The sequence below is a fragment of the Canis lupus genome, chromosome 2 (genome assembly GCF_048164855.1).
Source record: "Canis lupus baileyi chromosome 2, mCanLup2.hap1, whole genome shotgun sequence".
NCBI lineage: Eukaryota > Metazoa > Chordata > Mammalia > Carnivora > Canidae > Canis > Canis lupus.
The window spans coordinates 67,927,051-67,951,390 of record NC_132839.1 but is presented as its reverse complement, the minus strand read 5'-3'; the positions used below and the strand labels follow the sequence as shown (position 1 = coordinate 67,951,390).

At 41.2% G+C, this 24,340-nt stretch overlaps 1 long non-coding RNA gene across 4 annotated transcripts in view; it reads left to right on the top strand.

The window, feature by feature from the left end:
• The window catches only part of LOC140621092 (uncharacterized), a 419,551-nt gene that overhangs the window by 31,938 nt on the left and 363,273 nt on the right, over positions 1–24,340 (top strand). For all 4 annotated transcript variants that reach the window (XR_012020815.1, XR_012020814.1, XR_012020822.1 and 1 more), the window contains exons 3-4: positions 1,379–1,474; positions 10,648–12,762. This is a non-coding gene — a long non-coding RNA (uncharacterized lncRNA). The remainder of the gene's footprint in view (positions 1–1,378; positions 1,475–10,647; positions 12,763–24,340) is intronic.

The following is a 24,340-nucleotide window of genomic DNA, read 5'->3' as shown; positions in this document are numbered from 1 at the left end:
GTGGGGCAGTGAGGCACAACAGTGCCTTAGATTAAAGGCAGCCTCCCTTGTGGATGGGGCAGAGGAGCCCCATGCATGATCCAGGACAGGAACTTAATATATATTTATGGAATGGAGGACCGCAAAGCTGGATAAATCAGTCAACGGTCAATCAGTGGGTTTTATCTGGTGCCTGGCATAGAGCTGGCCTACTGCTCACCCACATTCCTATGTGGACAAGCTGATTTTGCAGTGCCCCTATTTCTTCATGCCTAAACTTTACGTAAGAAACTGCATTCTATAAATATGTTGTTGGGACGGGAGAGATGAGTCTGGTGAGTGTGGGGAGTGTTTATTCATTCACTCATTCAATCATTCATTCATCCAACCAACTGATATTTATTAAGCACTTAGTGCAGAGATAGTCTAGGCTCCTTCCTATAAAGGCTGAAACTTAGTGTTATGAAACACCGTGTGCCATACTTGTTGTAAACATTTTCCTATATGGGGCATTTCATCCATATCATTGTCCTAAAAGAGGTATAATTATTACTTTCATTTTAGAAGGGGAAACTGAGGCACTGAGCTAAAAAGTCATGAGGAAAGGTGGGATATGTCAGACACCATGATCAGGAGAGACTTTAGGAGAAGTACACTTAGGCAGGGGCTAGAAGTTTACATTTCTTGTGCATTTCCAAAATCCATGGTTCCCTTTCCAATCACCCCACTTCCACCCCACCATTATTTGGTCAGGCTATCGTGCAGTTCATTGTCATTGCAACTACCTTCTAAGTAGACTGGTCCTCCTTGCAGCCCGAGTGGTGTGACAGCTGTGAGGATAACAAAGAGATTGACCGAATTGATAGGCTGGCTTACTTATTGCTCTGTTGACCTTACCAGGGTGTGGCTTATTAGTGGCCCCTAAATTTGAAGGATAGAAGGCTCAGACCTCTGGGGTGACACATAGCATGGAGTCACAGCTCGCCACCATGCACTGGCTCTTGGGGAGGCCTGGTATACAGCTTCTCTTCCCTGAAGCATGAAGTCATGGCCATTTACCATGGGAATGGGGGCAGAAAATAACACAGTGGTGGGAGCAGTAATCAGAATAATTTGATATGTGCATTTAATACATTAAGTTTCAAGGCCTTTCACCTCCAGATCTCACCTGGGTATCCCAATGACCTTGTGAAGCTGAGGCTGTTATGCACATTTGGAAGATCAGAGGCCGGGAGGCTGAGAAGCTTCAGAAGTTTACCTAAGACCGTGTAGCTGGTGGAGGACAAAGCCAGGGCTTGAACTTTCTTAGAAATGAAAAATCCGTCAATCCATCTGACCATAGGCTAGAGAGATAACATCTTTCTTTGCAGCAACAATAATCACCATTTACTGTTTTCAGTGTGGACCCTGTGTTGGATTCTGATCCAGGAGCCTTAAACATGTAAACTCACTCAATCCTGTTACATACTGCCCATGGCAAAGCGTCTGGTGTGTGGTAAGAGCTCAACATTAACTCATAAGGCTTTAGTTTTGGATAAGTGGAAACTGAGGCCCAGAAGGGTTAAGTAAGTTGTCCAAAGTTATCCTGTCGGTAAACAATGGGGCCATCTGGCTATGAGGTCCAGTTCTTGTCTCTGATGCCCGCTGCAGGCCAGCCTGCCTCCTGGGGGTTGGGCACCCAGTGCTCCAGTGCGTGTTGTGGGGGGTACACACTGAGGTTTCAACTTTTGCAGCTTGCCTCTGACAGCACTTAGGTTTTATTCATTTTCTTTTTTTTTTTTTTTATTGGTGTTCAATTTACTAACATACAGAATAACACCCAGTGCCCGTCACCCATTCACTCCCACCCCCCGCCCTCCTCCCCTTCTACCACCCCTAGTTCGTTTCCCAGAGTTAGCAGTCTTTACGTTCTGTCTCCCTTTCTGATATTTCCCACACATTTCTTCTACCTTCCCTTATTTTCCCTTTCACTATTATTTTCATTTAAATTACCCTATAAAGCCATTTAAGCTTTGTGTCTTTAGCTGTGTAGAGACCATTGGAACCACTGCCACCTCTGTGGTTCCCTTTGGAAGCCACTCATTTTCCTTCACTCGGGAGCTGCTGAGAATTGGGGGTATTAGGCAAGAAATTTTTTCCCCTCATCGTGCCTGGGGGATTCATGTCTCTTGGAGATGTTGGTAGAACTCCCTCCCTGTGAATGCAATTGGATTTGGAATTCAAGTGTGAGGGTTTCCTGTTTTGAATTTTGCCAAAGTTGCAAACATAAAGCTGTTTCCTAAGTAGACAATGCACTGGCACTCCTCGTCTCTACTCTAGGCTGCAGCTTTATGTTTACTTTCCCTTATTTCAAACAGAATTTGTGGGGCCTTGTGCTCATACATACAGAGAAGCCAAATGGAGGTGGATCTGGACTCTGTTTCCAGGCATCCGGGAGGTGGCAGAGAAAGGGCAGATGATTCCCAGTGGAAGCATTTATCAAGGAGGCAGAATTTTAGCTAAAGTTTGAAAGACTTTTGGAATTTGATTGATGGAGGAAGAAGGCAAGAGCAGCAAGCCATGTATCTGACAAGGGGTTAATACCCCAAAAATATAAGAAACTCAAAATAACTTACTAGTTTAAGAAAAACAATACACCTGATTTAAAAAAAAATAGACAAAGGATCTGAATAGATGTTTTCCCAGAAAAGACTTAGAAATGGCCAGCATGTGTATGAAAAGGTGCATATCATCACTAGTTATCAGGGAAGTGCAAATCAAAATTACAATGACAAAAAACTAAACCAAGACCAACAAAACAAAACAAAACAACTATAATGACATTGAGTTAGGGTGTCCCTAACCTTACCTGTTACAATGGTCATTACCAAAAAGACAAGATAATAAATGCCGTTGGGCATGTGGAGAAATTGGAACCCACATATCCTGTTGGTGGGAGTGTAGATTAGTAGAGCTGCCATGGAAAACAGTAGGGAGGTTCTTCAAAAAATTAAGAAGTGGTCTCACTTCTAGGTGTCTGTATATAAAGGAAATGAAATCAGCATCTCATTATTTGCACCCCCATATTCATTGCAGTATCATTTGCAATAGCCAAGATATGAAAACAACTCAACTGTCTGTTGATGGATGAATGAATAAAGAAAATGTAGTGTATAACTACAATGGAATATTACTCACTGAAAAGCAGAAGGAAATCTTATCTTTCATGTCGATATGGATGAACCTGGAGGATGTTACGCTAAGTGAAATAAGCTTGATACAGAAAGACAAATACTACATGACCTCACTGATATGTGGAGTTTAAAAATGTTGGACTCATAGCAGCAGAGAGTAAAATGGTGGTTTCCAGGAGTTGAGGGGAAGGGGAAATAAAGAGATATTGGTCAAAGGGTATAAAGTTTCAGTTATGCAAGATGCGTAAGTTCTGGAGATCTACTGTGCAATATGGTGACTGTAGTTAATAATACTGTATTGTACACATGAAATTTGCTGAGAGTAGATCTTAAGTGTTCCCACCACACAAGAAAGATGGTAACTATGTGAGGTGATGGCTATGTCATTTAGCTTGATTGTGGTAATTGTCTCACAATGCATACTTGTATCAAAACATCACAGTGTACACATGAAATATATTCAATTTTTATTTGTCAAGTTTACCTCAAGAAAACCAGAAGGAAAAAAAACACCTCAAATACCACAGTCTGGATGGCTTAAACAACAGAAATGTATTCCCTCACAGCTCTGGAGGCTGGAAGTCCAAGATCAAGGTTTGGACAGGCTTGGTCCTGGTTTACAGATGTGCATGCTTTGTGTCCTCACAGGGTTTTTCTCTGTGCACGCATCTTTGGCGTCTCTCTCTGCCTCCAAATTCCTTTTTATGAGAACACCGTCAGATTGGTTTAGGGCCCACTCTAACAGCCTCATTTTTACTTACTCACTACTTTAAAGGTCCCACCTCCAAATACAGTCACATTCTGGGTACTGGGGCTTAGGGCTTTAATATATGAATTTCAGAGGGTCACAGTTCAGTTCATGACATAAATCAAGGCAGACATTTTATGTAACCATTTTTAATGTTTTTAATAATCCCATGACTGATACTGTTAGTAACTTCGTTTTCAGATATAAAATCTGAGGCAAAAAGAGGTGAGATATCTTGTTTCTGGTCACATAGGTGGTAAATGGCAAAGTCAGGATTTAACTACATCCAGATATGTCTGATAAGTGTCTTCATTCTTACCACCTAATCTGGCCAAAATGGAACCTGGATGTCTTCATGATGGGTATGTTTAGGTTGTGACCTAGGGCCTACTGTACCTTATTATCAGCTCCTCCTAAGTAGGTGTGGAAAAACAGCACCAGCAGGGAAAGTTTCCCACAAAGAAGGAAAACACAGGCAGGGCTTCATTATTTTTCTGATAGATATTTTGATCTTGTTAGGGAGTGGCAGTTTTGGGAGGGTATGGCTGGCTGTGTACATGGGGTTGGTTGCATCATGGGATTGGCATTCCAAGCTCAGGAGGAGATGGTGATGGCTCCTTGGACTAGCTCCATCCCTGGGGATAAAGAACAGGTCAATTGTTCTGAAGTTCAGCTGACTGAAGCATAAGGATCTAAAATAAAAAGGAGGGATGCCTGGGTAGCTCAGCAGTTGATCTACCCTGTCTTCAGCTCAGGACGTAATCCTGGGTCCGGGGATCGAGTCCTGCATCTCACTCCCTGTGAGGAGCCTGCTTCTCCCTCTGTCTATTTCCTCTGTCTCTGTCTCTCTCTGTGTGTCTATCATGAATAAATAAATAAAATCTTAAAAAAAAATAAAATGAAAAGGAATGATGTTAGTAGAATCATGTCTCCTCAAAAAGGTATGTTGAAGTCTTAACCCCGGTACCTGCGAATGTGACTTTATTTGGCAATAGGATCTTTGCAGATGTAATTGGTCAGGACAAGGCTATACTGAGTTAGGGTGTCCCTAATTCCAATGATTGGTGTCCTTAGAAGAAGACCCTGTGAAGACAGAGATTGAAGTGATGCCTCTAAAGCCAAGGACATCATGGATTGCTGGCTAGGAGAGAGGCATGGGATGGATTGTCCCTCAGAGGCTGTAGAAAGAAACAGCTTTTTGCACTTCTAACTTCCAGAACTGCAAGACAATGCATTTGTGTCATTTTAAAAAAATATTTTATTTATTTATTCATGAGAGGCACAGAGAGAGAGGCAGAGACATAGGCAGAGGGAAAGAGGGAGAATCAGACTTCCTGCAGGGAGCCCAATGTGAGACTCATCCAGAGAACCTGGGATCATGCCCTGAGTTGAAGGCAGATGCTCAACCACTGAGCCACCCAGATGTCCCCACTTCTGTCATTTTAAGCCACCCAGGTTTGTGGAACTTTGATAAGGCAGCCCTAGGAAACTAATATAGACAGGAAGGGAGAAACATTCACAGAAATAATTGCTCCGGATGATAATAAGTCTGAGTCAGAGAGAATGGAGATGCAGACTGTGTCTGGGGACTTAGAGGAAAGAACAGTTTTAAAGGAGGGGGGAATTTTGGTCTCAGAATCTCCATACAAATGGATAGATTATAAGAAAGAAAAGAAATGAATGACAAAAGGTGGTAGATGTGCTATTTTAGAGTCACCAAGACTTGGGCTGGAATTCAATGTTGGTATATGCTAAAATGAAGCCATGTACCTACTACTATGTGTGTGTGGGGGTCATTTGTATTAATAAAACCCACAGAGATATTCACGGAAATCAAGGCGTGAGAGGGGAAACAAGCCAGCAGAGAAGAGGATGTGGGTACAGGTGAGGATGCTCGGAAGTGCTGTCCTTAAAGGTGTAATAAGAGTCCTGTGATTCTCTGAAGGGAGTGGCCCAGCTGTCTTGCCTGGCCACAGGTGCTCAGAGGTAGGGTAGTGACGGGGGCTTACACACCTCTCCAGCTAACTGCTGTGGGCTTGATCCAGCTCCAAGTGGAAAAGTGTGACATATTTTTTGTCTTGTTTTACTGAAAATTTCCCCTCACAGGGGGCAGTAACTAAGGAATTTTGACTCTGGACCTAATTATGAATTGTTAATTGGTTGGTGAAGTGGAAGTGACAGAACTATAGGATGAAGCCAGATGGGATTTCTCCTTTTGGGTTGACCATGACCTCCTAGAACTTCCCAGCTCCAGGGAAAAGAAAAGGCACACATAGTCCAGACTGTACCCTAGACTTTGGGAGGAAAGTTTTTTTTTTTCCTTCTTTTTGGAGGAAAGGGTTTTAAAAATTAGGAGGATATCCTTTTCTTTAATTCTTATTGGTAGATGATGAAAATTCCAGAGATTTTCTTATTCTTCCTCCCTCATTCCTTCCTTCTTCCTTTCTCTTCTTTTCTCTCTTTTCCACAACCGAATACCATGCACTTCTACCTTTTATGTGATTCATTGAGGGATATTAAGTTTTAGTATTTAGAAATTGAAGTTAGATATTATTGGAATTTGTGGAAGGCTGAAATTGGTGTTCAGCAAAAAGTCAGGCAGCCTCAAGAAGCTCCCACAGATGGGGGTGCCTGGGTGGCTCAGTTGGTTAAGTGTTTGCCTTCAGCCAGGTCATGATCTCAGGGTCCTGGGATGGAGCTCCAAGTAGGGCTCCCCGCTCAGTGGGGAGTCTGCTTCTCCCTCTCCCTCTGCCACCCCTATCTTCTGCTCTTGCTCTCTCTCTCTCAAATGAATAAAACAACAACAACAACAACAACAAAAACAACCTCTCATGGATGGCTGCATCCAGGCTGGCATTCCCACTATATTCTGGAAGGACAATTAGTTATTATGCATCATCAGGGCGGTCTGTTGGTTGTGCTTTTCACGTGTGGCGATTCACACTTGTTAAATATAAATGGCAGTTTGTTTTGTTTCAGCATTATTAATTTAGATTGTTGTACAGTATCAGAAGAATCTCACAGTGTTTTGTTGGCCCTCTTGTGGGAAATAAAAATATTTGCATCACTTGCACTTTGAAGCTATAGTTCTCTAACAACTCTGCCTTAAGATGTATGGTACTGTGGATTCTAATGTGAAATAGCATATTGATTAATTAATACTCAGAAAACTTCATGAGTTTTGCTGTTAGCAAAAACTCTTGATATTATGCATGCTTTCTAGTTAAGGAAAAGCCTAAGACAGAGGACTTCTAGGTAACACTCAGGATCACAAAGTTGGCCAGTGGCAAAGTGGGGATTTGAACCCTGGAAGCATGGTTTCAGACTTACTGCTGATAACTACCACACTACCTAGGATGATAAAGAAGAATCATTTATTTCTTTACCAGATGGGTCCTGCAGTGAGATCAGAGCCAAGTGAATGGTCTCTATTCATTTGCAAATGACTTCTCTCCTCACTTGCTGTGGCATCTGGAGGGGTAGTGTCTTACTCCCAAATCCCTAGCCCTTGCTCTATAAGTGGTTGAGTCAAGGCCTTCCCCTCATTGACGTTTTCAATCATCCATGCTGATGACACTAACTAAATATTGTTCTGTCTAGGAACACTATCTCAACAGGAGTCATCCTAGATTCCACTTTGAATCTAGTGCTCCTTGAGGTGAACTGTTGAGATTTCATGATGTTAAACCTCCTCCAGATGGGCACCATCCAGTTGAATATCTGGAAAATGTCATTTTCTGTTACAATTTCTTAAAATTTATGGAGCTCACTGATGTTAGCTTTTTTTTTTTAAGATTTTATTTATATGTTTATGAAATACAGAGAGAGAGAGAGAGAGAGGCAGAGACAAAGGCAGAAGGAGAAGCAGGCTCCATGCAGGAGGCAGGATGTGGGACTTGATCCTGAGATACCAGGATCATGCCTTGAGCCAAAGGCAGATGCTCAACCACTGAGCCACCCAAGGTGTCCCTGATGATAGCTTTTTAATCTTTTTTTTTTAAAGATTTATTTATTCGTGAGAGGCAAAGAGAGAGAGAGAGAGAGGCAGAGACACAGGCGGAGGGAGAAGCAGGCTTCATGCAGGGAGCCCCACATGGGACTTGATCCCAGGTCTCCAGGATCACGCCCTAGGCTGAAGACGTCGCTAAACCGCTGAGCCAGCCGGGCTGCCCAGCTTTTTAGTCTTGAGATGAACTTTAGTAATAGCCTATAAGAGAGGAAATAGGAATCCAAAATTGTAATGTTAGTGTCTGGAGCTTAATCAGGGGTAGATTCCAGACTGGACACCAGGATTCCCCAAACTGTCCAGTGTACTTTTCAATTTGTATATAGTAGGAGAATCTGGGATGTTACGGAACTTATAAGATGGGTTTTGCTTATATGTCACATAACATTTGGGCTACAGCTAAAAAATCCAAATAAATATTTATATCTTGCTTTTTTAACTAATGGAAACTGTAGCTTTAAAAGGTTAAGGACATTTGTAGAATTATCATGGACAATAAAATCATGATAATATTACCTAAGGAACTTGATGATATTTTAATGAAAGCTCTGTAAACTGGTCTTTTGTTTTGCACACCATAAACCAAGTAGGTATTCTGCAAAAGATTAAGGACACCCAAAAATATTCAGAAGTGTGTCATTTGTGGAAATTTCTAAGCACCCATGAAGCAAACCGATAGTGCTTTGGACAAACTCAACTGAGTCTACTAATGGAAAGCTTAGAAAAGAAGGTTTGACTAAAGTTTGAATCAAGATCCATTAAAATATTACTTTAAGAGATGAGCCATTTGTGAAATTGGATTTTCGAACAAATGACTGTACCATAATTTGAAATGAATGGATTGTAGTATTGCTTGGGAAGGAAGAAGTTTGTGAATTTAGGAGAGAGATAGTTTCTCAATGACTCTATTCATAATGGCTAAAGAAAACAATGATTATCAATTAATCAGTGCTGGGCTCAGATGCAACCTGTCATTCCTTCTTCAGAGCTACCTCTGTCCTTTGCACATAGTTTCAGTATGGCAATGATCTCACTCTTAGAGTGTTCGTAGCCTATGAGATACAATGGGTAGGGACACTACCTCTTCAATTTTTTAATTTTAATTTTTTTAATTTTTTAAATTTTTTTTAACTGATGAGGCAAGTAATTCAATGTCACATATGGAATGAGTGGCAGACCAAGGATTAGAACTGAGATCCTTTGATTCAAAGTTCTATGGAAATAAACAAGAGATCAATGAAATGAGGAAAGCAAAGACTATCTATTCTGAACTTAATATAGCAAAAGAGTCATCTACCATTACTTGTGTTTGGGCCGACTCAAAGACAGGCAGAGGAATGAGAAAGCATGTTAGTGGGAAACAAAGAAGGCTTCAGGTATGTCCTGACTGGAGACTGTGGGCACAGAAAAGCTGCAGGCAGGATATTTCAAAGCTAAACATCCTGTGTGATTGGTTGGGGTGCATATTTGACTTTCTCTGGTTGGTCCTTTGTTGGAAGTGAAGATGCAAATTAGGAGAGTTGTCAGTTATTAATCAAGACCTGACTGTTTTGTCCTGATTGTTATGGGATTTATTGTTTGACTTTCTGGATCAGTTGCTAGAGATAATGGTCTCACTTCCATCAAGTCTGACTTACAGTTAGTATGTTGGCTTCCTGAGCTGGTTCTTGTGGGTCATGGATTGGTTTCTTAGGTTGGTTGCTGCAGATTGTGGATCAGAATTCACATGGCTTTAGGTGAGTCATTTTTTTCTTTATATATATATATATATTTTTTTTTTATTGGAGTTCGATTGGCCAACATATAGTATAACACCCAGTGCTCATCCCGTCAAGTGCCCTCCTCAGTGCCCGTCACTCAGTCACCCCATCCCCTTGCCTGCCTCCCCTTCCGCTACCCCTTGTTCATTTCCCAGAGTTAGGAGTCTCTCATGTGCTATCACCCTCACTGATATTTCCCACTCAGTTTCTCTCCTTTTCCCTTTAATACCTTTCACTATTTCTTATATTCCCCAAATGAGTGAAACCATATAATGATGGTCTTTCTCCGATTGACTTATGTCACTCAGCATAATATCCTCCAGTTCCATCCATGTCGAAGCAGGATATTTGTCCTTTCTGATGGCTGAGTAATATTCCATTGTATATATAGACTACATCTTCTTTATCCATTTATCTTTCGATGGACACTGAGGCTCCTTCCACAGTTTGGCTATTGTGGACATTGCTGCTAGAAACTTTGGGGTGTAGGTGTCCTGCTGTTTCAATGCATCTGTATCTTTGGGGTAAATACCCAGCAGTGCAATTGCTGGGTCGTAGGGCAGATCTATTTTTAACTCTTTGAGGAACCTCCACACAGTTTTCCAGAGTGGCTGTACCAGTTCACATTCCCACCAACAGTGCAAGAGGGTTCCCCTTTCTCCACATCCTCTCCAACATTTGTTGTTTCCTGTCTTGTTAATTTTCCCCAGTCTCACTGGTGTGAGGTGGTATTTCATTGTGGTTTTGATTTGTATTTCCCTGATGACCAGTGATGTGGAGCATTTTCTTGTGTGCTTGTTGGCCACATGTATAGGTGAGTCATTTTTATATTTAGTTGGCTGTATATGTGTATATATATGTATACACACACACACACACACACACAATGGTAATAATCTCACCCTTGCAGTATATGTAGCCTTTGAACTACTGTGAACAGGGACTCTGCCTCTTTAATTTTTAATTTTTATTTTCTTACAGGTGAGGTGAATTATTCAATGTCACATATGGAGTGACTGGCAGATCCAGGATGAGGACTCAGATTCTCTCAGTTCTGTGGAAATCAACAGAGATCAGCCAGATGAGAAAAATGAAGGCTATTTATCCTGAACTAGCTATAGAAAGGGGAGTCATCCACCAAATCTTATTTGTAGATGATATATATATCATTTGTATACTCAGCCTGTCAGTTCAGTTCTCTTCCTTCTAAATCAGGGGTGGCAAACTTTCCGTAAAGGGACAGATAGAAAGTATGGTCAGCTTTACGAGCTATACAGTCTCTGCTGTGATTGCTCAACACTGACATTTTAGCACAAAAGCAGCTCTGGACAATATGTAAACAAGTGGATTTGGCTGTGTTCCAACAAAACTTTATTTATAAAAACAGGGAGCAGGCTTGAATTGGCCACAGGGCTGCACTTTGCTGACCCCCGTTCCATGGTAAAGAGTACACAAAACCAACAAATGTGCATATGACAGCTGCCTCCTGTGCTGTGACTCATTTCCTTTAGTCCTGTTTTCATGCCATTGAAGCCGTGATCACTGTGGTCTAGTTTCTGAGTGACCGTTCAACAACCAAAAAATTTTAAAAAGTTCCATTCAAGAAGCATCGTTCAACAACCAAAAAATTTTAAAAAGTTCCATTATTTTTTCCTTCCTCTCAAAGGATGTTACTTAATAACTGAAGTGATATTTCTTATAATTTTTTCCATCCCCGTTCTCCTATAGCTCATACTCCTCCCCTTTTCAGAACCTCTTTTTTTGTCAAGCATCCCCCCCCCCAAAAAAAACACTCTCTTGCACAGTGAATCAGCACAGGGTACCATCTTCCTTTTAATACATCACATGTCAGGGACACCTGGTTGGCTCAGCGGTTGAGCATCTGCCTTGGGCTCAGGGCGTGATCCTGGGATCCCGGATGGAGTCCTGCATTGGGCTCCCTGTGGGGAGTCTGCTTCTCCCTCTGCCTATGTCTCTGCCCCTCTTTCTCTCTCTGTGTCGCTCATGAATAAATAAATACATCTTTAAAAAAAATATTACATGTCAGGCAAGAGCTGGTAAGGGCAATGTTATTAAATTGGTATAGATCCTGGCTCTGCCACTTACTAGTCTGTGACCTTGGTCTGTCCTTAGCCTGGTCCCCTTGTGTTTGCAACATGGCTGCCACAGTTCCAGGCATCACACAGAGATGAAAAAAATATATATCCCGAAGAAGTAGAGATAATTTCTCCCTTGTAATCCTTTGAAAGTGAATCATCTCCCAGAAGCTTCCAGGCTGACTCATCTTCATATTTCATTGGCCCAATTGTATCACATGCTCACATCTAAGTCCACATGAGTAAGGGGAATGCGACACCATGTCTGGTTTAGATTAGAGTTGATTAGATTAAGGTGGAATCCCCTGCTGAGATTGGGGGTCCATTCTGCCTTTTCTGACACACATGGCCTTATAGAGGAGGGAGGATGTGAAGGAGCAAAGCTGAGCTTCTGTAGGAAAGATGAAGGAGAGGGGTCAGTACTAAGAAGCCAACCAGCTGTGTCTTTAGCGAGAGGCAAAGAGGTGGGGAAGGAATTGACTAGAGAGAAAAGGTGGCAGGAGAAAACTGAGGGCCTATAAGGAATTTATCTCTAGGTTTCTAACTTTCCTTAAAATAGAAACAGTCAAGGGTTTCTTTTCATGGCAGACAGAAAGCTTGGATTTGTTGATGGAGAGCTGCCTCCCATCTTTCCCTGAACACATCATGCATCAGGCCAGGATGGATAACAACAACATTGTCAAATTGGCAAAGCTGGTCTGCCTGTCTTCTCTTCCACCCAATTTGATAACTGCTTTCACTCTTTCCCCCAGTCTTACCTTCCTGTGTCCAAGGACCTTGCATGCTTCACCATGAACTCACAACGAGGGAACGCTGGCTGCAGAGAGGGGCAGATCTGAGTATGAATCCTGGCTCTGACACTTATTAGTCTGTGACCTTGGGTATGTCACTTAACAGTGATGAAAATTAGTTACTCATCTGTGATGAGCGAAGATGTCTGCTTTCCTTACTTATGCAGTAGCTGTGAGGATTAAATGGAATTTTTCAGTGCCTATGGCAGGTATGTGTGTGTGTGTGTATATATATATATTTGTATATATATGATTTTTTATATTTTAATTTTATATTTTTATATTTTATATATATATATATTTTCCCCCTTTGGTAATTAAAGCTGTCTACTCATTGTTCCCTGAAGGCACCTACCTCTTTTGTGATTTTTTTACCTTCACATACAGCTCATGCCCATTCTGCTTCTTACATTCCATTCCACTCATAACACCTTTCCCTCTCTTCTCTACCTCAGATCTTAACTGCTGTCTGAAGTCAGGCTTGACTCCACATTGCTTGTCAAGAACCTCTTGACCCTTCCAGACCAGGTCCTTATTTTCTGAAGGAGCCATCAGGGGTCTGTGGCATTGAGGTTATCACTGGAGAAGCCCTCATGGTGTTGGAGGGGCCCCCGGAATGTCAGCTTTGCCCAGGAGATAAGCAATCCTCGGGGTGTCAGAGCAGGGGAAGCAGTGGGATCCCAGCTCTGGGATGGGGATTGGGTGAAACAATGGAGACGCTAAGTCTAAGCAGAGAGAAATGACACTGGAAACTGCTGGCTAGAGTCCTGTTCTTCTGCCTGTCACTTTTTTTTTTTAATGGACAAATTATATGTGTTATTTGAACATCAGTTTTCTTATCTCCAAATTGGGTTCCATACAGAATGTTTTCTTCCCTCTTATCCTTCCTGAAAATGTAAAGTCCAGAGAGCCAGAGCCTTGTTTTATTTTCAATGTAGTACTTATGTCCAGCTCTTAATGTACTACCTAACTCCTAGTAGGCACAAAATACACATGTTGAAAAATGAAATGAGTGTAAAATAAGAAAACATAGGTGTACATGTTTGTAAACTTCAGTATAAAACAAGTGGAATGTATTTGCTCACCACCTCCAACTTAGCATAGATCTCTGTATGGAACAATCATATAGTTTATGTTAGTTGATAGGCTTCATATCTTATATGGAATGTGGAGCATATGTGAGGTTGTTTTAATCAAAATGTGGAGTCTCTGACAGCAGGGTAATGGATTTCTTATGTCAGACCAGCGTCTATAAATCTTGCCTTCAGGTAGTCTAACATCAAAAGGCAGATAGGTACTATGCATGCCTCTATCTGCCTTCTCTACACTCAAGGAAGGGATTGCTGATAGTGATGAGCCTGGACATGGCCTCCACATTCTTGAATAAAACCATTTTACAGGTGGCTGCTACCAATGGATCAGAGCTGATCCAAATTCAACTTAACTGGAGGCCTATTTTTTTTTTAAATCCTTGGTCTTAATTCAAGCACACTCTCTTTTTGCTTGTTTGTTTATTTTCCTGAAGATCTCCATTGATGGAATCTCCAGTCTTCTTTTGTTGATCATCTCTTTGCTTGTTTAGCCATCAGAAAGTTCGTATCCAAATACAATCTCTCCTGCTGTAAAAATAGGGCTGTCCTTACCCTTCAACCCAGGCAAATATCTCAAAGAAAAATGATTTGGTTTTGCTTCTAGGAAATAAGAGAAATATCAAAGGGGAAATGAATCAATCCACCTCAGTACATAACTGTGAAATTTATTAGAAGAATGCCCCAGTGCTCACAAAGGCCATACTAGAGCACCAGATTCACTGTTAAGTGCACTGACCTGTTTCTATGATGTGCTGTACTTATCCATGCTTTCTATTTTTTAAAGCCACTTTACAAACATTTCCTAATTGATTTACTGCCCTGGAGCCAGTTTAGAACACAACATGGGTGATTGAAAGACCCGAAGAACTGATTTATAATGAACAATGATGAGTGGAATATGATCCGAACTTGACCAAACAAAGATCCAGAGGCAGACACCCCAACCACTGTTAGCTACCTAGCAGAGGGAGGATTTGAGAGTAAGAAACAAATTATTTCACCTGACTATCGGAGGTTTCAAAAGAGCAAGTTGATTTTTTTTTTTTTTAATGAGGAAAAATTCAGTCAGGCAGATTGATTCTCTAGGGCTGTGGGCTGTTCCAGAAAGTGGGAAACTTAAGGTTGCTACAGGACCAAGGTTGAAAGCAGAGAAAGATGCTCTTCCATGATCAGGAAATAAACCAATAAGCTGCCTTCTACCCCACTGCTCCCATCCTCCTCTCTCTCATGGTACATCTGCCTTTAATATATGATTTTGGGAGACTTTACTGTCTCTAGGAATAAACTGAGAATCTGCAACACTCAACCTGTAAGGAAAATACAACCTATCCATCATGCAGGATGCTCCCTGTCAAAGAGATTGTCTATTGATCATAGGTACCAAATTGGGCATTTTGTTATGATTTGTTCTTCCAGGCTTTTAGAAGCAACTCTTCTCATGTTTGCAGAAAATGTATAGTAATAAAATCAACAAGATAGCGCATAGATTCTTATGTTTCAAAAAGGGTTTTGGTCTAGTTTTTATTTATTATTTTAAGAATATATGTCTCTCAACTAAAGATAAAGAATGTTTCTTACCTCCAAATTATTCATTAATTTATAAGTGCATTTACCTAAAAATCATTAAATGAGTAATTACTGTGTACTCCTTATAATTTAGTGAATTGGAAAAGAGAAAGGTGAGTGGGTTTTTTTTTTTTAATTGTTTGTTTGTTTTACCAGCCCTCTCATCCCTAAGACTAGGAAAACATTAGAACAAGGATCCCAAGCACCTGGGTGGCTCAGTCAGTTAATATCTGCTTTGGGCTCAGGTCATGATCCCAGGGTCCTGGGATTGAGCCCCACGTTGGGCTCTCAGCTCAGTGGGGAGTCTGCTTCTTCCTCTCCTCCTGATTCATGATATCTCTTTCTCTCTCAAATAAACAAACAAACAAACAAATAAATAAACAAATAAACAAACAAATAAATAAATAAACAAATAAATCTTGAAAATAAATAAATACACAAATAAATCTTGAAAAATAAGAACAAGGATCCCAAGATGCCCGTGTTCTAGGCAGAAACTGGTGAACACAGTGCCCTGGGGCTAATGCCATGGTCAGGTGGGCTTCCTGCTCCGAAGTTACTGTTGTTAGATAAGATCTGCTCAAAGCCTAATTTGGCTGTTGAGTGTATTATAGATAGAGTTTTTAAATTTTTATTTATTTTTATTTTTTAAAATATTTTATTTATTTATTCATGAGACACACAGAGAGAGAGAGAGAGAGAGAGGCAGAGGCACAGGCAGAGGGAGAAGCAGGCTCCATGCAGGGAGCCTGTTGTGGGACTCCATCCAGGGACTCCAGCAACACACTCTGGGCTGAAGGCGGCGCTAAACCGCTGAGCCCCTGGGGCTGCTCGATTTTTTTTTTTTTTAAATGAAGCTTCAATGCAAATTTGCCTTCTATCCTTACTTATGCAGCAGCTGCACTGACCAACCTGTCAGGATCCTTGGCTTGCCCAAACCTAGAAACAAAGAGTATGTGCATCAAAGAACAGGGCTGTTTCTAATTCATTCTCCTTAAGCCTTTGTTAGAAGCAACAGCCAGAGTAAAGACAAGTTGATGGCTGCTCTCTGGGACTGAAATTAACCTAAATGCCACCGAGCCTAGTAGGACCATGGAGTCAACCTCTTTGGCATTCAAAATGAAGTCACTCCACCTGAGGAGAGAGAAAAGATTTAAAGAGATAGAAGATGCGACTGCTGTCTGTAAGGAGCTAATACTGAGACTAAAGGGGCAAGGGTGGGGGTGTGTGTCTCAAACCCTTCCATATTACCACTGTGTGGCTAAATTCTCATTTTTGGAAGGAGCGCTGGGACTCTGGCCAGGGTGGAGTTTTGGGGCTTAGGGCTATATGGGGATTGGTACTGCCTATCCATGGCAGATACGACCCTAGTGGAAGTCGGTGATACTGACTCAGACAGAGGTGAACTTGAGAACTACTGGAAAAAATGAACACTTTCAAACTCCAAAACATACAGTCTGCAAAAGGGGTTTGTTTGATGGAGTCGAGTCAATAGGTTTCAAGGATGGGCAGATCCAGAAGGGAACCTGAGACACACAGGTGGAGGAGAGAGTTTCCGAAAAAGAGCTGTTGTCATGGCTTAAAGTGGAAGATTAACTGCGGGGGTAGTGGGAGGGGAGGGTGGGAGATAGGCAGGTACACAACTGATTCAGGGGCAAAGGCTCAGTGCCTCCATGTTGGATACCTCCAGGGAGTCCCATTCATTGTATTCAATGGGAATGGTATCCCTGCAGTTGGGGGGTGTGCAGAAGCACTGAAGAGGCTATGACAGAGGGTTACAGGAGTGTAGAGGGGGGAGACATGAGCTATTCAGAAGTATTTGGGAAGAGTTTTTGAAGACATGACATCCAAGCTAATTCATGATGATGCAGAACTAACTAGAAAGAGAGTGAAGCAAACGTAGGTAGAGGAAAAAGCAGCTGTGGATGTAAGGGGCATCTGGGATAGCAGGTTGTCCTGGCCAAGGTCTGAAGAACAGCAGAAGATAACCCTCAGGTGTAGCAGTAGGAACAGAGGAGGCAGGGGAGAGGTGAGCTACTCTCTGGAGATCTTTGAACAGCATAGTGGGGTTCGGACTTCATTTGAAGTTATGGGGAAGCCATTGCAGATTGATATAGGAGGCCATGGAAGTAGTATAGAGGACAGAGCTGGGGTGAGACCAATGTCAGGGGACCAATTAGGAGGCTTTTGAAATAATCCAGCCAGGCAGCAATGAAGGTCTGAAACACAGCAGGCACAGGACCTCTCGCTCCCTCCTTCATGCTTTTGCCTGTGTCTGTCTCTTTTCCGATGAATCAAGTTGGGTGTCTTTCATGTTTGTGCTGTCCAGGTCACTGCTGGATCATATGGAAATACCTGGAAATGTTTTATTCCTAACTTGCTTGGGCATAGAGGTTGGCAAGTACCTAGAACCACAGAACCTGGCACATACTCATCGTCCGGCAAAATGACTGCCTTATGGAAGTCAAGGTCACTTCATGACTCTTTGCATTTCTAACAAACCCTTCTCCTTTTGTGGGGTCTATGGATTTGAGAAAATTCTGGAATAGGATGGAAAGATTATGTGGAACATATCACATAACCCACAAGTTGAGAACCAGATGGATTTTAAGTCAGACACTCTAATCATGTGTGATATTATAGGGAGCGAAGACACAAAAAAGATTATGGCAGGTCCCAAGCACTATACCCACCACAATCTCCTGAGTTTACAGCTCTCCTACCAGATACCTAATATATAAGATTGCTGTGCAACACTATAAAAGGACTTACACAGTCTATTCTGAAAAACTGATACTTCAATAAAGAAGATAAGTGGAGAAACCAGGATATAAGAAAACATATAAAAAACCTTTAGAAGGTCAATGAAGCCTGGGGAGATAAAACTCAATAGTTCAGGGACAGAAACAAAATGGAGTTTTCTTTGTTTTAGATAGAAAATTACAAGGCGCTGTTTGAGGTTATAGCTGTAGTTGGACTAGTCCCTTGAAAGAGGGCAATTTAACAAGACAGCTAGGAATCTGATCCCATTCGTGTAAAGGGAATAGATAACTTTGCCAGCTTTTCACCGTGATGGGAAATGTTCTACCGTCAAGGAACTTTTGGAAGGGATGGAAAATGCTGTCTTGTTTTGGGTTGTGGTTACAGGGGCCAGGGTACATTTGGCAAAACCCATCAAGCTGAACATCTAAGATGAGTGCACTTTACTGATATCAGTACACCAATAAAAATAATACAAAGAGAAGTGGGGCAGTTGATACTTGGGGGGATTAGGACCTTAGGAGGGCAAACCTACCCCGGCCAGACCAATTGCTTAGAGGATTGACTAAATTCATTACACGAAGCTAGGGGGCTGAGGTTATCTACAAGTAGCATATAGGCTGGCCAGACTGCAGGCACCATTTTGCCTTTGCTTCTCTGGCCGTGTACAAAGCTAATTAGGTCTCTCTGGGAACTTGGAAGCCAGTGTGGGGATAGCAAGTCAGTTTCATTTTTCTCTCAACCATGATTCACACACAGAGCCCTGGGCTAATGAAGACTCCAACACCACATCCATGTCCAAAGAAGAGAATCAGCATTGATGAGTGATCTCTGTTGAGGGTATGGTAGGGCAGTTTGAAGATGTGTATTCTAAATACTCACCAACCAATTCTTTGAATAGAGACAGAGGATGAGGGCAGGCCTCTTAGGACCACCAGGAAATTTCTCCAGTGGTAGGAGTAGGGACTATGGTAATGCTGGGAATGTTCAGGCATATTGGGTCTGGAGATTAAGTTCTCTGTCTTCCAGAAGCTTCCAGAGGTGAAGCTGGCTTGAGAGAGCCAAACAACATGACTAAAATACCAGTCAGAAGGGGCTTTTCAGGAGTGGAAGCCAGGTCCATGAAAGTCAGAGAAAGTGGGGGCAGAACAAGTGAGTGTTGACTAATTCCAAAGGTGGCTTTGGATTCAGTGGGAGTATAGCCTTAGGGGCTTTGTGAGAGAGGTGACTCCTCATGACTCCATGTTGTGCTCTTGAGAGCATTGAGGCCTTGGTAGCACTGAGACAAGAGAGGGAGTTCTGTCCCCAAGTTGACAGTGTGTGAAGGTCTGGAAAGAAAGGACCTGTGAGTGTTTTGGTGGAATAGAGTTAGTCAGTACCATCTTTAATCAAATTGTCTTTCACAATTGGTTTGGACCATGAATAAAAAGCTGATGGATTGCTGAATTCTGGCTCCTTCAACCATCTCTTCCTTCCTTGAGGACAGATGCGGTGCCAAATCCTGGGGACCAATAGTCAGATGTGAGGAGGTGGATGCAGAGATCTGTAGGGGAAGGGAAATACCCACTTTGGGTGCCATCTCCTGCACTGTTGGCCATCTCATTTTTCCAGCTGCTCAGTATCTTTTCTACATCTAGTTCATTTTTTTTAAAGGCAGGATATACATACTATAATGTGCACAGGGTATGCTAATCTTTGCTGCTCAGCATGATGATTTTTGCATGTGTACAGAGCTTGTAACCACACACAAATCAAGTTCTCTACTCCCAGTCTCAATGGATTTCTTCTGTGACTCTATCTAGTCTGTTTTTCAGAATCCTCTTATGGACTGGTCATAGGGTGACCAATAGTCATAGTTTGCATGGAGATGAGGGGGTTCCTGACATGTGAAACTTTCAGTGCTAAAATTGGGAAAGTTCCAGGCAAATCAGGATAGCTGGTCACAGTGGTGCCCACAATTCTGATTAAGTTTGCCTAGTTATGAACTTCATTTGCTGGAGTCAAATGTTTGTGCTCTTTTGCATCTTACTTCTTCCATACCATATTTATGTGAGTTTAGCCCTATTATCACATGTAGCAGTTTTTTCCCCTTAAATCTTATTGCTGAGTAGTATTCTATTGTATGAACATACTGCAGGTTTCCCAGTCTCCTGTTGGGCTCTCTCATTCCTCTCAGGGCTCAGATACTTTCTGATATGAGTAATAAAACACATTGACTAACTTGCAAAGTATACTTATTCCTTGATATTCCTATATCGTGAGTTTCCTCAAATTCGTAGAAATTAGGTAAGGAATAAATTCTAAGCACATGTATAATCAAATAGGAGTTGGTGATTACTCCATTTCCCTAAAACAATTTCAGGTACTATGTCAGGGACTAGGTAAAGAGCTTAACTAATTAATTTTTATGATGACTCTATGTGGTACCATAATCCTACCCCATTTAACAGTTGAGAAAAATTGAGCCACAGAGAGTTAAGTAACTAGTATGTGCCAAAGTCAGAATTTGAACCCAGACATCTGGCCCCAGGATCTGCTTTCTCAACTACTTCACTCAATGCCTCTTGCAGAAATGAGTAAAATCTTATCAGGAGGGGATTCAGCCCTAAGTCTCCTGAAAGAAAATATTGAACTTTTATAAATTCAGAAAGTCAATGCTTTCCTGCCTATCCCCAGGTTATGAATGAGTGGACTCTAAAGTGGTGTGTACTTGTAAGGAATTAAGGAATTTCTTCTGATAATATAATGGTCCAATCATTCTATGGTTCTAGCTAAAGTTCTACTGTATCTTGTTCCTTGATTTAATGGCCTCTGATTTTCCATGAAGGTCTTTAGGCTTGAAAAATCATGATCGCCCCAGAATTCAAGTATTTATTGAGTGTGTCCTGTATTTGGAGTAGCTGGATGTTCTGAAGGACATTACTGAGACAAAAAAGGGAGTTCTCAATATTATTAGTAGAGTGAAAATGATTGTTTCCCACATCATGCTCTTCAGAACACAGGCCCTGGGAGCCTTCAGACAGGAGAGAGTTTTGTTCTCAGGTCACTAGTACGGGGGGGGGGGGTGGGGTGGGGGGGGTGGGGGGGGTGTCAAAAGAGAAAGGATCTGTGAGTGTTTTAGTGGAGTGGAGTTAATCAGTACCGTCTTTAACTGAATTGTTTTCAACATAAACCAAAGGCCAAAGGTGAAGTGGGCAGATAAGGCAAATAATTGCTTTATTTTAAGGGTGAGTAATTTCTAGCCTGAGGCACCAGATCCAGATTTTGGTTTGAATTCATCACATTCCTTTAGTTTCTCCTGCCTTGACACAGAGATTAATTTTTATCCTGGTGGGCTTGTGTGGTAAAACCATTAGGCAAGATGTTTAGAATTTTAATAATTAAAGCAGATGGAAAATCTGTGAAGAATCAAATTCTAAGCACTGTGACTTAAACATAGGGCCCAATTAACAGTAGGCCGTGGCTTAAAGTCAGCATTCATCTAAAAAATCTTCTGCATTCACACCTGCTTTTTCTGTATCCCTGGGTCCTTGGCTCTCTTTCTTCTCTCAATTTTTCTTCCCTGACTCCTCTATATCTCCCGCTCTTTTCAATTTCTTCTACATGCTTTCTGCTTGCCTACATTTACAATGTAAATGCTTGCCTGGGCCTGGTGTATAAAGGAGGCATGGGACCCTAGATATTAACGGTAACCTGTGTTTTGTCCATGAGGAAACTGAGGTGGCCTAGGGAAGGGATTTGAAGCAGAGTTGGACTGGAAATGTGGCTCTTGTGATTTTGTGCTCAATATTCTTATTTAGTATTTGCCAGAAATATTTAAAGACATTGATTAGTTTTTCTTGCTATAAAACATTATACAGCCTTTGTTTAAAATATGTTTAAAAATACAGAAAATTAATAAATCAGGAAATGACAAATGTTGGTGAGGATGTGGAGAAAGGGGAACCCTTGCACACTGTTGGCAGAAATGCAAGCTGGTTCAGCCACTCTGGAAAACAGTATGGAGGTTCCTCAAAAAGTTGAAAAAAAGAGCTACCCTATGACCCAGTAATTGCACTACTGGGTATTTACCCCGAAGATACATATACAGTGAAACGAAAGGGTACAGCATCCAGTGTTCATAGCACCAATATCCACAATAGCCAAACTATGGAAAGAGTCCATCAACAGATGAACAGATAAAGAAGATATGGAATACTACTCAGCCATCAAGAAAACTGAAATCTTGCCATTTGCAACAACGTGGATAGAACTAGAAGGTATTATGAGGAGCAAAATAAGTCAATCAGAGAAAGAGAATTATCATATGCTCTTACTCATATGTGGAATTTAAGAAACAAAACAGGATCATAGGGGAAAGGAGGGAAAAAATAAAACAAGATGAAATCAGAGAGGGAGACAAACCGTAAGAGACTTTTAATCATAGAAAACAAACTGAAGGTCACTGGAGGGGAGGTGAATGGGGGGATAAGGTAACTGGGTGATGAGCTTTAAGGAGGACAGGTGATATGATGAGCACGGGGTGTTAATATAAGACTGATGAATTACTGACCTCTATCTCTGAAACCAATAATACATTATATGTTAGTTAATTGAATTTAAATAAAAGGTATAAATAAATGAATTAATAAATTAAATGTAAAAATATAGAAAACTATATATAAAAAATAAAAATCAACTGCTATCACTTCATCCAGAGATAACCACCATTAATAATTTTGGTATGTTTCATTTCACTCTTTTCCATCAGATCAACAGACATTATATGTATTTCAAAGAGATATGATTCTGTTATAGAGGCCCATTGGAATCTTGTTTTGTTTTGTTTTTTGTTTTTTAGAGAGAGAGAAAAAGAGTGGGAGAATGAGCAAAGGAGAGGCAGAGGTAAAGGGAGAGAGAATCTCAAGCAGGCTCCACACTCAGTGCAGAGTCCAACGTGGGGCTTGTTTCCATGACCCTGAGATCATGACCATGAAAGTGTGACTTGAGTTGAAATGAAAGATCAGACCCCAAATCCACTGAGCCACTCAAGCACCCTTGAATTCCTTTTTTTTTTTTTAAAGATTTCATTTGGAATCATATTTTTTATGCTTAAATTCTCTTATTAGCATTGTCCCATGGCATTAAATATTCCTGAAAATATGATTTCTATTAAGGCTATACTATTCTAATCTATAGTTATACCTTAATTTATTTAACCATTTGTGGAACTTATTGAATAAAGTTCTCTGTTTTTGATTTAAAAGCAGGGAAGTGAGACATTTTATATGTTCCAACAGGGGAGAAGGGTGCTCTCCAATAATCCAAAATAAGTTGCTTTTTGTTGCAAGCTCTCAATTGATTTTTTTCCCCCATGAGTCAGAGACTCTCACAAGGGAGAACCAAGGATAGTTCTGTACCTTGGTTGTGTTGACTTAAGTACTATCTTTGTCTAGAGACTTCCTTTGCCTTCTCCCCCGTTCCCATACTGGGTAGAGAATCCACTTCATTTCGTGCCTCCTCCCTTCCCCTAGCTACCAATCTCATTTTAAAAATCAATTGCTTGCTCATGCTGCCTGCCTTGCATAGAGCATCTACACAACTGGCTTTGTTCAAAATCCTGTGGAAGCAGAGATGTTAAACACACATGCTAAACATTGCTAAACATTGCCAGTGGCAGGGGAGGGGGGAGGCAAAAGAGAAACTTGTCCATTGGCTACAGGATGACACTTTGCAGTGTACAGATCTTTACTTACCCTGGGAAATATAGAGAGAATATCCCTGAGATCCATGGAGATTCACTCACAGTGTTAGAATCACAAACTGGACCCAGTTTTTTTTTTTTTTCTTCATTGCAAACATGAGGCAGTATATGTAGCACAGATTTTGAAGGCAAACAGCTCTCTACTTGAATTACACCTGTGCCTGATCTTGTGATGGGATTTGGGGAAGACAATCCATATAAATTATCTGAGACTTGATTTCCTCATCTGTGATTTCAGAATAATAAGGATGAAAAGACATCATATAGCTAAAGAGTTTAGCATGCTGTTTGGAATGCCCAAACCATCAGTAGATGGTAGTAGCAAGAATCATCATTTGCTCTCTCTGTCTTGCCCTGTTGGTTCTATATTCAAGGTCAACATGTAACTTTGCAGTGCATAATAAAAATGAAAATTAAAATCATAGCCATGAAATGATCCCTTACATATGTACATAAAATAAAGCATGCTTAGGGTTGGGTTAAAGAATGAGAGCCTTCGATTGCTAGAACTTGAGGTGGAGCTCGGGCATCAAGTTTGAGAGCATCTTACCAAACATATTTAGAGCGAAGCACTTAACTTTTCCTTTTCTAGATGCTTATAGGCCTGTGAAGCTCTGCAGGTACTGA